Here is an 8,405-nt window from a genome sequence, read left to right on the forward strand (position 1 = left end):
TCCTTTTTCTGGGACATTAAATTATGTGGAAAATGGTGGACCTTTCAAATGTTGCCAGTTCAGGGCAGGGTGAGTAGCTCGGGGGGCGAGACGAGGGATGAAGAGATGCATGTTCAGCTACAGTCCTACATCGGGCTGCCACCATGTTCAAGTCAAGGATGTTCCCAGAAGGCGAAAAACACACCATTCTCACACTCCCTGCTGTCACTAATCAGTGAATGTCTCAGGAGCAGGTGTGTATGAGCAAATTTTGGGGTCACAGCAGGTAATCCGGTCTGGTCGGGCTGAAGCAGGCGACCAGACTCTCTGTCTGATTCTGAGCCACTGGATAAGGGGATTAATCTAAATCTCTCGAAGGAGAGGACAATTCTCAAGAAAGCCTGTGACCCAAGAAACAAAAGTTGGACTTAGTGACCTCAAGCTTGCTCACGGGGATCGTTTAGGAAAGCCGCCACTGTGATTGAAAGCCCCTGGGATGTGGGGGCAGAAAACATGGCGCTCAGAGGGTACTGGAAAGAATGAAAATAGAATCTTGGAGTGGGGCTGGGGTGAACTGAGGAGGTTATGCCCTCCTCAGGGGGGTCGTTAAGACCCAGTGTTTGTTGGTTGTCACGAAACAGAGCCAGCTGGGCTAGATTTGGATCCTGACTCTGCCTCTTACTGTGTGACACTGGGCCTCAGTTTCCTCATCTGTAAAACTGGACAATAGAACTCACCTCATGGAGATGTTTTGAATGAATGAATGCTTGCAAATGCCTAGAACAGTGCCTGATATGTGGCAAAAAGCATTATGTATAAATGTTTGCTAAATAAATAGGTAAATAAGAATGTAGGTCTTTTGTTGTTGGATCTTCCAATCTTTGAAGGGAAGGAAATCTGGAAGTCCATGTTTTAATAATCATATTAATGGCAAACACTCAGGCAGTTTAGAAACACCCTACGTATTGACACAACATGCTGAGTTAAATACTGTTATCACTTCCATTTTGCAGATGGGAAAACTGAGCTACAGCGAGGTCACATAACTTGCCCTAAAGTTATACACTGGCGACTGATGGAAGTGGAATCTAGGGTGACTTACTGTCCTGGTGTTAGCCCTGGAAGTCCTGTGTTCCAGGAAACTCTTTGTTCTGGGAAAACCAGCACTATTGATTACCCTGGACTTGGACCTGCTCAGTCTGGCTCCAGCACCCTGTTCTTAACCAGTGTTCTCTCCCTTCTCTTGCGTGCATGTTCTCAATTTTTAAATGTTCCCACTGTGGGCCAGTTTGCAATTCCTGAAAGAATCTGATGTTCTTTGGCATCAGATTTTCCACGTGTTATAGAGGTGTGCTTCAATTTTTCCATCTGAAAAATGGGGAAAGAATAATACAGGCAGAAGATAATTGCGAGGATTAAATGAGTTCACATGTGTAAAGCACTTAGAACTGTGCCTGGCACAGAGAAAGTGCGATAAATCTGTTCGCATGTATTGTTGTTGTTGTTGTTAGACATTTGCTTCCTCGATACCCCCTCGGACTTCCTGAACCTGAATCGCCTGGCTTTGGAGTCTGGCATCTGTTATTTTCGGTGTTTTTAATAGTACGTCCCCCACGCAACCATTGGGGGTCAGGAATCCTGGGGGCAAGTCTGAGTTCCGCAGGTAGTGCACATGTGACCTCGAACAAGTTTCTTTGCCTGTCTGTGCTGCACTTTTGTCCTTGTGCAAAGCACCAATGTTTAGGGGTCTAGAGGCTTCTAGAACCTCTTAGAAAGGGAAGGCATTTGTTATAAGGCAGGTGAGGAGGTGAAGAGGGAAGAAGGGAAGCCCCACATTACACGTGGAGGGGACTCAGGATTCAGGCTGGGGGCCTAGACTAGTGGAGAGTCAGGGCAGACTAGATCAGTGGCTGACGAAAGGGGCGTCTCACTCTCACCCCAAGTGCCAGTTATTAAGCTCCTGTCTCCAAGCTGCCCTTCCATACTTTGCTCTGTGACGCTGGGGCTGAGACTCACAATGCTACATCCCTGCTTTGTCAACTGCTCCGGGTAGACTGTTTCAATTGGGGGCATATGCCAGAGACTGCAGGCTGGAGGAAAGACAAGGGACTTGCTTCTTCCTGCTCTTGTCTCTTCTGGTCACTGTCACCCAAGCAACACTTCTGCATCCTGGCAGTGGACGTTGATTCCAGTCTCTGTTTTTTTACATATACCCTGGAACCGACCTTACTGTGTCCCTACAGAGTTAGCAACGCATGCTGAGCACCCCTACTCAGAGGTCTGAATCCCAGTTCCGAGGGACCTCTTCTCTGAGCCTCTGGGTTGTGACACTCTAACCTGTATCCTTGTTCAGTCCTCCAACATCCATTCTTATTCTCTCTGTTAAAATGACTGTGATGGTTGCCGTTTTTCTGCCGGCTGCCCTGACAGATATACTCTGTGCCCACTAAGGAGCACAGTGGCCCTGCTTACTCTGAGACCCAAGCTGAGGGAGCAGCCGCTACCTGGAAGTTGCCAGGCATTGTAGCAGAGGGGAGAGAGCCTGGTGAATCCCCTGCTAGCTCTTAAAGTTTCTGTCTGAAAGTGACTTGTCACTTCTGTCCACATTTCATTGGCCAAAATAAGTCATGTGACCACGACTGAGTCAGCAGAGGATGGGCAGTGAATATTTATGACCAGTAGTACAGTCTACTAGTATGTCCTTGGAAAGACCCAGAAACTATACTCTGCTCTCTTTTCCTGACAGCCAACCCTGATCAAATCCCTAATTAGATTTTCCTGAATCATAATAATAATCAGCAAGTTATTGTACATTTACTATGTGCCAACCTAAGCACTGGTTTTCAGAGCGTCCGTATATTGGGAAGATTTCCCAGGAGTACTGGAACCGACCTCCAAAGCAGTACAGGGTCGAAAGATGGAAGAAAGGCTGACAACTCCAGAATTAAACAGTATGTATTAACTTATGGACAGAAACAGCAAGACAGTGGATCTCCCCACCAGAAAAGGGACAAGGACTCACTAAAAGCAACTCGCTTCTTAAGATGGCGTCAGTCATATCAAGCACTAGAAACCATTTTGCCAAACACCATGAAGTAGGTAGCTATTACCCTGGTTTCTTGGGAAAAAAAACCTGAGGCTCAGAGAGGGGACGTGACTTGCCTAAGGCTACAGAGCTGCAAGAGGCAAAGCTGAGATTTGCACCCCCGTCTGTCAGACTGAAGCCCAAATTCTTCAGCTCTGCACTCTGGGAGGTGTCCTTCCTAGCTCTCATTCCAGAAACCTGAGAGAGGGTGAACAAGGAAAACCAGGTATTTAAATAGATTCAGCTCCTTAAACTGGCAAATCCTGCCTCCCACTCAAGGTTGCAGATTCTGTGTAAGGGCAGCCCAGTTCTGGAGCTCGGCAATCTGGATAAACCTCCCCAAGATTCTGCCCTGTGAGCCCACCCCTACTGCTGGCCTTGGTTCTTGATTTTCACCTTCCAGCACCATGCTCGACCCCAGCTCAGAATTCTGCCCCTAGAGCGTTCCCAGGAGGGGAGAGAAGCCCCAGGGTCTGGGATCCCATGAGTCGGAGCTCTCCCGGGGCCACGGCGCCCCTCAAGTCCCAGAGGACACTGGGCTGTGCTTGGGACAACAGCCATTCGAGTCTTGTCCCAGCAGATGTTGATTTTTTCCCCCCAGTTAGCTGATAAGCCCTTAGAGATCGGAACTGTGTCTTTTATATCTTCTGCATAATATTAATGACGCTGATGCCCTCAGGCCCCCTGGGCATCAGGCACCATCCTAGGTGACTGTTTTAAGGGTACCCGAGATGTGTTTTAATCGGGTCTGGCAAGACACACAGGCAGGGAGATGACTGTCATGAAGGGAGAAGTTTATACTCTCAGATTCTTAGAAATGGGAGGCACAGCACACGGAGGGCGTTTAGGAAAAACCCGTCCCCTGTGTCTCTTTTACTCGCATACGACTGCCGCATCAACAACACTTCTGCATCAGGTGTGTGGGTTTTTCCCACATCAAGCAGTTCTCCGAGACACCAGCTGAGTGTTCTGTAATTTAACTCAATTCTGACACTGTCTACCTGGAGATAGCGTTGGGTACCAGCGATCAAGGGCTCAGTCCCATGAGACTGCCCCCCACATCAGACACCAGTCACAAGTAGTAGATCCCCAGTTTACCCACAGCTTCTGTCCGACTTGGCTACAATTTGAGGCTTCCATGACCTCCTCCCTTTTGAATTCGATTATTTGTTAGAACAGCTCACAGAACTCAAGGACTTATGTTTTCCAGTTTATTATATAATAAAGGCTGTATCTTGGGAAAAGCCAGATGGAAGAGATGCTGGGACGATGTAAGGGGGAAGGGCACGGAGCTTCCATGCCCTCTCCGGGAGCATCACCGTCCCAGCACCTCCATGTGTTCGCCCACCCAGAAGCTCTTCAAACCCTGTACTTTGGGAATGTTCATGGAGGCTTCATCACCTGGGCACGAGCCATCATTTGCTGAAAATGCCAAGCTTCTAATCATGGCTTCGTCTCTCTGGTGACCAGCCCCCATCTAGGGGCTCACCAAGAGTCACCGCTTTAGGACGAAAGATATTATTGTCACCCAGGAAATTCTGAAGGATTTAGGAACTCTGTGTCAGGAACCTGGATCAAAGACCAAATGTGTTCTTAGTGCTCTTATCACTTAGAAAATTACAAGGATTTTCGGAGCTTCCAGTCCTCTCTCTCTCTCCCTAGCTCAGTGTGCTTTACTTGTTCATAGCCTCACCTGTGGGGGTGGGAGCATGACAGAGAGAGGAAGATAGCATGTGTGGGGAGCAGGGAGGACCCAGTTATTTACTTTTTCAAAAAGACGGAAGCATTTGGCCCTGCTGCTGGTGCCAAATTGAAATTAATGCTGGCTTCACTCCAAAGCCGGTTCCCATCTCCACCGGAGGGCAGAGTGTCTGAAGCATTGAATCCGGGAATGTCACTCAGTTGTCAAAGTGGGGAAGGAAGTGGCAGTCAGGGCCCCAGAAGAAAACAATCCAGCTCAGATGAGGTCACGGGACTTTAAAGAAGGGACTTCTCTCAGAGTGTGGGCAGGGTTATGGGATCAGAAGGGAGGTTGAGGCACCGAGAGATTAACAACAGAGGGAAGCCATCTCCACAGAAGAGGTAGGAAGAGGCAGGAGAAGGAGCAAGTGTAACTGAAGTCCAGTGAGGGCGGGAGCTGGGGGGAGAGCCATCTGGACAGGCGCTGTGCTGTGAGGTAGGCGCTACCACAGGAGACACCATGCCGAAGCTGGGAGGAAATTTGAGAGGAATGCCCCACCTCTCTCTCTCCCTGCCTCCAAATCTCCCACTGGTCCGTCCCGGGGACCAAACCCAACCAGAATCCAAAAGGCAAGGGAGCTTTTGGGTGATGTGGGCCATAACCCACTTCTGGGGACACAGGGCAAGTAGAATGAATTGGGGCCAGGGTAGACAAGACAATACAGGTGTACTATACATATGCTCAATACATGTCGTTATTTTTATAACTATTTTTCAATGCTCCAGAATGTCTCATTAATAGATATGCCACAGTTTACTTAAAAAATACTTCTCTTGTTCATCTTTGTAGAGAACTGCTTTATTGAAGTACCATGTACTTGTATAAAAGCTATATACCAGAAGTGTACTGTTTGATGAATTTTCACAAGTGAGCTTATCCATGTAACCGATTCACAAGTGAGCCAACTTTTGCGTGGCCAACTTTTGAGCAGTGTATACAGTGGAGGGGCTATTATGACACTTAATCATGGCCTCCTGGCCCATGTGTTTGGGTCAACAGTAGAGGCCCCCCGACTCCACTTCTAGTACCCCTATTCCACTTCCCCTCCCCCAGATCACCTGTATTCTGACTTATAATAGCACAGGCTCATTCTCCCTAATTTTGTATTTTTCATAAACAATATTCTTCAATAGGAGCTCTGTGGGGTCTGGCTCTTTTCACTCTGCATGTTTATTTTGTTGATCTTGACTTATTTCCACTTTCTCCTGTGGAGATAATATTACAATGGGCATTTTTGTGCCTATGGATTTTTTTTTTTTTTTTTTTTTTTTTTTGCCATTGACTTATTTTCTTAGGAGGATTCTCTAGATTTAGGTTTCCTGGGCTGAAGGGTATAAACATTTTTATTGCTTTTGCTGTTTGAGGCCAAGATACCTTCTGATGGATGTATAGATTCCTTATCACTTCTTTCTTTCAAAAGTCTGCCTCTGAGATTATAATTGGTGATTCTGGCTTCAGTAGGAAGGAAGCCGAGAGGAGCCAGGTCTAGATCCCATTGGGGAGGAATCTGAAACTCTAAATACTGACAATGCCTGCTCCCTTGGTATATGACAGTTGCAAATGACAGAATCCTCTCTGGCTGATTTAGGCAGACATGGAGTTTATCGAAGGCAATTAGGCAGCCCACAGATTCACTGGCGGGCTTGTGCTTCTGCAGCAGGAACAAACTCAGCTTCCCTGCCACTGGGCTCAGGCACGTTAGCTCCTGCTCTGTGCCCTGGATATTCAGCCGGCACCTATCTCAAAAATTCCCCAGCAAACTTTCTCCACATCTCACTGGCCACCCCTCGGGTGGGCACACTTTCTATAAGATTCAGTGTTTTTCACCCAATTCTGGAACATAAATCAGGATTTTCTCAGCAAGGAAGACGTGACAGAAGGACTTTTTGTGCGTGGCCAGCTTTTGAGCAGTGTATACAGTAAAGTAAAATGGTTGCCTCACCCCTGACTCCAACACCCAACACCTATTAGTCAGTCTTTTGTTTCCCAGGGAATTTTGTATCCAACATGGAGATTAGGCCACTTAACAGGGCTGAAGAAAATGGAGCAGGGCTAGCATATGGGTGGCCTCCTTTGCTGAGTTACCCCGAAACAAACTAAGCCAGTACCAAGAGCACCAGCGAAGTAGGGACACCCTAAAGTTTTTTCCCCCGAAATAATTTGTTATTTCATTTTAAAAAGCATCATGGCAGAAGTCAGAATCCTGTTGGATTGCCTGACGCATATCTATGGATTAGTGCTGTTCTTATGTTGAATGTCATAGGTGGGGTGAAATATTTTATACTCTTTTCAGGCTTTAAAGTCCTTAATTTGGCCCTGGCAGTCTGAAGAAGTTAATGCTCAGAGAGGTCAACTGACTTTTTTAAAAGCACACAGCAAATCAGTGACAGAGCCAGAACTAGAACCTGGATGGGTTTTTGTTTGTTTGTTTGTTTTTTGTTTTGTTTTAGACAAGGCAACCCTTGGTTGACCTCACAGATTGCAAGAACCTTGTCAGTTTACAATCCCTTATTTTTCATTTTTTACGCCTACAGCACCTGGTCTTCCTAGGGGGTCTCCCATGCAAGTACTAACCAGGCCCAACCCTGCTTAGCTTCTGAGATCAGACGGGATCGGGCTTGTTCAGGGTGGCATGGCCATAGACTTAGAAGCTGGATGCTTTAACACCTTGTCTAGTGTTCTCTCCATTATACCCCTGTGCCCTCCCTGCCTGTGCCCCATTTTTTGAGAATTATTTTCACAGTCCCTTCAGAGGGGCTATTATGCCACTTAATCATGGCCTCCTGGCCCACGTGTTTGGGTCAACAGTGGAAATCTGGGTGAATTGGATTCTCTTCCTAGGAACTTAAGATTAGGACACTGATTTTTTTTAAAACTGGATTCCAAAATGGGAATTTTTGAGAAACAAGCTGATTGGAAGAGGGGAGAGCAGAGAAGAGAGTCTTTAAAAATAAGAGGCCAGGTTGAGAGATCAGGTGGTGAGAGAGAGAGAGAGAGAGAGAGAGAGAGAGAGAGAGCGCGAGCGCGCGCGCGTGCGCTAGAGAGAGGTACCACCTTGGTTTCTGACAGCTTTCTAGGTCTTGGTTCTTGTTCTCAGGGGGATTTGCCTCCAGATTACACATAATTACCCTCTATTCATATTTAGCATGCTTTTGGCTGTAAGTAATAGAAATTGCAATCCAGATTGGCTTAAACAATAAGAAAACTATTCATTCCTTTAACACGAAGTGCAAAGCCAAAGGAGATTTCAGGCATGGTACGATTAGAGTTCCAGCTACATTCTTGTGCAATTCTCTCTTGACTCTTCCCTCCATTATGTGTTGGCTTTGATCTCATACTGGCTTTCCTCTTGGTTACAAGAGGGCTGCTAGCAAAACAAGGGCAACATACTTCCCTATTCCCGTCCATGGAGCTTGAATAAGCATCTCCCCTGCACTCCTGGACTGTAAGTCCCCCTTTCTGTCTGATTAGGCCACTGTCAGTTATATGCTTATTCCTGGACCAGTTGCAGTCTCCAGGAGGATGCTATATACAGATTGGCTTAAACTTAGATCCTGAGTCTAATCATTCGCAAGGAAGATGGGATAGCTGTGATTGGCT

The 8,405-nt window shown here is 46.8% G+C and overlaps 1 non-coding gene across 1 annotated transcript; it reads right to left on the reverse strand.

The window, feature by feature from the left end:
* Positions 1 to 7,330: 7,330 nt before the first annotated feature.
* LOC111737080 lies at positions 7,331 to 7,449 on the reverse strand. Its single transcript, XR_002779339.1, has one exon. It is a non-coding gene; the product is annotated as a 5S ribosomal RNA (ribosomal RNA).
* Between the last annotated feature and the right edge of the window lie 956 nt (positions 7,450 to 8,405).

This window comes from Pteropus vampyrus, unplaced genomic scaffold (assembly GCF_000151845.1).
Source record: "Pteropus vampyrus isolate Shadow unplaced genomic scaffold, Pvam_2.0 Scaffold23, whole genome shotgun sequence".
Taxonomy (NCBI): Eukaryota; Metazoa; Chordata; class Mammalia; order Chiroptera; family Pteropodidae; genus Pteropus; species Pteropus vampyrus.